Genomic DNA, 6,248 nt, shown 5'->3' with positions numbered 1-6,248 from the left:
CTTTATTATTACATTCTAAGGTTTGTGGCTTTAAATGCCACGGCATCTGAGTCTAACTTTTATTGGTGATATTTGTGGTTATCACTTTCTACTGTCAGTCTCTCCCATTTCCTTTGTTCCATGGATAGGATTTGATTTATGAATGAGGGGTTTTTGATTCTTCAAGATATATTTTGGTGAATTGGTTCAATAACTTGTTATTGAAAAGCAAAATCCATCAGGGACATATTTTCCTACTTCTCCTAAAAAGAAATATCATCAAGATCACCTGTTTATTCATCAGTCAGGCTACATTTCTGTATGTTATGAGGACATAGCCACATTTTTTGGTTAAATATATGTCTGTAAAAGTATTCGACCTAAAAAGCCAGCTTCAAGACTGCTTCTAAAGTTTGGAAATTAATCCACGAGCTAATAAACACAGTGTAATTCAGATTCTGGCTGAACTTGCCAGGCCTCTGCCTTTGGTGCAGATGCAGAATTAGTTGGCAGGCTAGATGGAAAGAGGCCCTAGGAATGAGAAGGGAATTTGAGTTCGGAGATGCCCTTTTATATGACAACTTTGATGAGCTGATACCTTTCAGTCCAGTCCTCTCCCTTGGTCACTCTGAGAGTTCTTAAGGAAAATTTAGGGTCATAGCCCTAACTTCCTTGAGAACTACCAATGAGGCATCATTCGAGCTAACTACCTCGCCACCCGTGGCAGAAGCTAAAGTCTTTGTCTGTGTGTCATCTGATTTTTTGCTTTCTTGTGATGGTTTCTAGTTCATTTGCATGACTGTTAAGGTTTAGCGTCTCAAAAACTGCAATGAATACCCGCCTAACTCTCTGACGACATGTTTATCATTGGGTGACTTTTTGTTATGTTGTGGCCATATCAGAAATGGAACCTGTCCTGTTCCTTCTTGGCACTAACACAGAAGGATTATTGGGACGAAAGAAAATTTTTGCTTTCTGTCTGCTGTATACATTATTCACATTCAATAATCATATTGAGCTGGACTCTCCTTCCATGTGGCAGACACACTGTATTATTTTTCTTCCTAGAACATATAGCTTTCACGCACCTGTTGTCTTTTCCACCAAGGCATCTGCCATTTGTTTTCCCATCTTATTTCACATCAAAAACATCTGGAGAGCTTTGAAAAATACAGATCCTGAGTCCATAGGTCTGGGGCGAGACTGGAATTCGTCGTCCGTAAAGCTCCACTGTTGAGTCTCTTGCTTAGCCAGGTGTAGGAACCACTGTTCCCAAGCACGTGTGTCAGAAATCCCCAAGACCACCCCCAGGTTCAGAGAGCCTCTAGGAGGACTTGTGGGACTCAGGATATAGAGGTACTCATGGCTATGACATAGTACAGCAAAAGGAAACAAAGCATAAGACCTGAAACAATAAAATGAATAGAAGAAAACATAGGAACCAAACTCAAGGACCTTGGACTTAAAGAGGATTTTATAAATTTGACCTCAAAGGCGAGGGAAATAAAGACAAAAATAAATGAATGGGACTACATTAAACTAAAAAGCTTCTGCACAGCAAAAGAAACCATCAACAAGGTAAAGAGACAACCATCCAAATGGGAAAATATATTTGCAAGCAACGTCTCCACTAAGGGCCTAATATCCAAAATGTACAAAGAACTCATAGAACTTAATAACAACAAAAAAACAATGATCCAATCAAAAAATGGGCAGAGGACCTAAACAGACACTTCTGCCTAGAAGACATACAAATAGCCAACAAATATATGAAAAGATGTTCAACATCGCTAGCTATTAGAGAAATGCAAATCAAAATCACAATGAGAGACCATCTCATACCTATTAGAATAGGTATAATCAACAGGACAAGCAATAACAAGTGTTGGAGAGGATACGGAGGAAAAAGAAACCCTCATACATGCTGGTGGGACTGCAGATTGGTACAGCCACTACGGAAAACAGTATGGAGTTTCCTCAAAAAACTAAGAATTGATCTACCATATGATCCAGCAATCCCTCTACTGGGTATTTACCCCAAAGACTTGAAAACCCATATCCGAAAAGATCTATGCACACCGATGTTCATAGCAGCACTATTCACAGTGGCCAGGACGTGGAAGCAACTGAAGTGTCCTACGATAGATGATTGGCTAAAGAAGCAGTGGTACATATATACAACGGAATATTACTCAGCCATAAGAAGAGATGAAATACTGCCATTTGCGACAACATGGATGGACCTCGAGATAATCATGCTAAGCGAATTAAGCCAGACAGAAAAAGTTGAAAATCATATGATATCACTTATATATGAGACATAAACCTAAAGGCAACAAATGAACAGGACAAACAAACAGAGACTCAAGGACATGGACAATAGTCTAGTGGTTACCAGAGGGTAGGAGATGGGGGCAGGGGGAGGTAAACGGATTAAAGGAGGTCAAATACGTGGTGACAGAAAGAAATCTAACTATGGGAGGTGAACACACAGTGTAAATATTTATGCCTTACTGTTAAAGTGTATAGCTGAAACTTATTGGATTTCGTTAACCAATGTCACCATAAACAATTAATTAAAAATAAATAAATAAATAAATGATGAAAAGGACACAAAGTACAGTCAGCGAAGGGAAAAGGCACATGGGGCAAAGTCCAGAGGAAGCCAGGAACGAGCTTGCAATAATCTCCTCACATGGTCACCGGGATGTGCTTACTTCCTCCAACACGGAATCGTGACAACACGTGTGGGATGTCGTCTACCAGGAAGCTCATGAGAGACTCAGTTTCTGAGATTTTTCCTGGGGGCCAGTCACATAGGGACCCTCTGCTTAGCATGAACCAAAATTCCAGACTCCCAGAGGAGAAAGAGGTGTTCAGCATAAACCACGTGGTTTGTACAAACGGTTGAGGCACAGTGAGCCACTCTTACCAATTAGAACTCTCCCCAAATCCAAATTCTCATATGTCATTCAAGGCCCAACTTGCAAACAGAATTTTCAGGGATAGCAGTCTCAGGCCTATTATGTTAACTTTTTTCTACCGTATATTAACCAAGTTTCCTTACTGGGTAGGAGGAGGTAGTACCAGATGAAAGTGGAGATTCAGGTGATGAAGTATGAAATCCTACTCCTTGAGGATTTTAATAAAATTCATACCTTGATTTGAATAGGAAGCAGGTTATGACTGTAGGGTAGGCTCATGTGATCCCAAGATCGTTTAGGTCCTGGCTGTAGTCTGGGCTTAGAGAAGATCTAACCGGCCTGTAGATGTAGATGTGCCCAGAGATTAGAGACCTTGGACCAACACGCAGCTGCTCACTCACTTTTTGTGTTCTGTTCCCCTTTCCAGCTTCCCAAATGGGACCGTTTCTTCTCTAATTTCTGGAAAGGCACAATTATAAGTCATGAGATTGGATGATCAAAGCCTATTTCACATCCAAGTCACTGAAAGCTGTGAGTCACGTGACTCCCCTTCCAATCCTAAAAAGAGAGCATAATTTTGGAACTCAACCTCATGGGCCACCAGGAATACTCTCAGGCATATATTCTTTGTTAGCAATACTTGGTATGACACTTGAATTTTCTCAGCCAGAGGCATCTCTCTGCATCTACAGGCTCCCAAGATTGCCAGGCAGAACAGAGCCATCTGCTTTTAGGCACGTGGATGGCAAAATCAAAGGACAGAGATGATCGTGTATTCTCATGGGAAATTTCCAGATGGAGACTAGACGTTTACCTGAGATTTCATTATTCAACTGCGCTTCATTATTCAACTTGTACATTTTATTCCGTCGAAACAATTAGACTCTCTTAAGTTCATTTATGTCTGTTTACTTTAATTCAGTTCACCTATTCAAGTGAATAGTGGAACAGCATGTCCCTTGTAGAAAACCCTTCTTGAACATAATAATGGCGGTGATTATCATTTAGCCTTGCTTTTCAAGGTACTAAAACTTCTTATTGTTGGACTTGTTTTCCATGATTTTAATCACTTTTGGTATTTTTCTTGGACTCTTTTCTCATTTCTGCATATCCTTCTAAAAGCACTGATGGCCAGAATTGTACACAACGTTTTTCAACCACTAAGCTACTATATACTACAGTCTGATACATATCTAAATTCTCTACAAAAACCGTTTAAAATTATGTGTATTATATACTTTTAATTATTGAAAAAACACAAAACATGTATTCAAAGGTTTCATTGGTACAACACACAAATTACATTGACTATGTACTGGGATATAATTCCCCGTCTTAATGTTAAGACTCAATTTTTAAAATGTATATTAAGGAGCAAGGCTCTTTTACAGTAAATGTATTATGGACTGATCAAAATTAATTATGGGCCAGCAGCTGAGACAGCTGCTCTGAGCACGTAAGAGTAATGCACATCATTGAAGAAGGACCACATCTGGATCCCGGTTGTCCGAGTCTCCCTCACTACGGATTGTCACTGTACTCGCCTGGCACCGAAAGCCCGTACTGTACTTTTTCTCCTAGTGACATTCTCCTGTGCTGCCTACTCATTTGCATCTTGCGGTCTACTTGAATTGCTAGCTCTTTTCTGCTATGCTCACTTCTCCATTTATCCTTTCATTTGAAATTAATCCTCTGTCATATACTTCTTGTTGAATGTCTTCCTACTTATATATGACTTCTTCTGTTGAGAATATTGATATTCTTAATATCAAAGTAATTAAAAATCATATTCCCATGACTTAGACTCCCGTCAACCCTCCTTATTTCACGTCTTTGGAAAGTCCTCTTGTTTCAAAAAGATGGTCTTAATGTTTTCACCCCAGAAATAAACAGTTTGAATAAAGCAGGGCCTGGGACTGATATGGGTAAGTAGGATGCATGGGGCAGATATAAAATATTAGGAGTTTTTACTGAGAACTCCAATGTCATAGCCTATGTAAATTTCAGCATGAAACAAAATCCAAGACTTTTTTTTTCCAAAATGTATTCTCAAATTTTAAAAATATCATTTAACGAAAACAAAAGAGACCTGCGAAACAATAAAGAAAGTGTGGAAGGGAATCTGTGACGTTTCTGGGAACTGGGTCTTTCGGTATTTCTAGGCCCAGGTGCTTCACTGCAAGGCAAGTGTTGTAGTGAAGTGCCGTCAGAGGATGTTGATTGTGTCACCAGTGTTTATCTTCCTTGGTGGGAAATAGCAGGTGCGTGTGTGTGTGTGTGCGTGTGTGTGTGCGTGCGTGTGAGTGTGTGCACGTGCGAGTGTGTGCATGTGTGTGCGCGTACATGTGTGTGTGTGCGTGTGTGCGCGCGTGTGTATGCATGTGTGTGTGTGTGCACACGCGCGCACTATCTGGGGTGGAGGGAACATGAGGACGGAAGAACGCGAGCCCACTGAGTTTGTTCTATAAAGTCTACTTTTTCCAAATGGGATGTTACAATACTCATCCTCTAGATGACCGCTTAATTTGGCGGGTAGGTAATATGACATTTATTTCAGTTTCACATATTTACATTTTTCTTTGTGTAATACTCGAATGGGTAGAAGATATTTTCTTTTAAGCTCTTTTTTAAAATCACAAATATGATCAAACCAGACAACCCTATTCCACCTCTTTTTACCCTCCCCCCATTCCAATTAGAAACATTTTGTTAAAAAGCTGAAGTTATCAAAATAGAAACGGAACTAGGTCCTGCCACAAGTCCCATTGAGAAGTATCAAAATGGGAAAAAGAATGAGAGCCTGGGATACAGTGGGTTACAGAAGAAAGATCTTCCAAAGCCATGATTTATTTCTGAAAGGAAGGGTAAACACATACACTTATTAGAAAAGGAAGCTAAAGATTAAAGATGGCAAGATTCTTTAAATGACTGAAGCAGAGCTGGAAGCCTTTATCACGGCACACTCATGCATCACCACTCATGGTGCTGTTGGCTGAGCTTGGCCAAGGAGCAAGGAGAGATGCACACTTGTGCTCCTTATTTTAGGGCTAGTCTTGGAAAAGACAGCTCACCTGCAACTTGAACGTAGGTCCTGCCACAAGTCCCATCGTTACTCAGTGAGGTCAGGACACAGGGCCAACATTCTCCTGCTCGTGCAGGATAAGCCACTCAAAGCGGTCCAGCTAGAAGGATCAGGGATATAAGCACGGCCAAGCTCACTAATGCTAAGCCACTTGTTCCTGGGAAATGCAGCTCATTATCGATTAAGCATCATTCTTGGTCATTAGAGCATAGGAGTAAAAGCTCCTCTTGGAAGGATGCAGGGGATCTGCTCCTGGGAAAGAG

The sequence above is a fragment of the Pteropus alecto genome, unplaced genomic scaffold (assembly GCF_000325575.1).
Source record: "Pteropus alecto unplaced genomic scaffold, ASM32557v1 scaffold40, whole genome shotgun sequence".
In the NCBI taxonomy this organism is placed as follows: domain Eukaryota; kingdom Metazoa; phylum Chordata; class Mammalia; order Chiroptera; family Pteropodidae; genus Pteropus; species Pteropus alecto.
The sequence above is the reverse complement of the archived record's forward strand: the minus strand, read 5'-3'. Positions refer to the sequence as shown.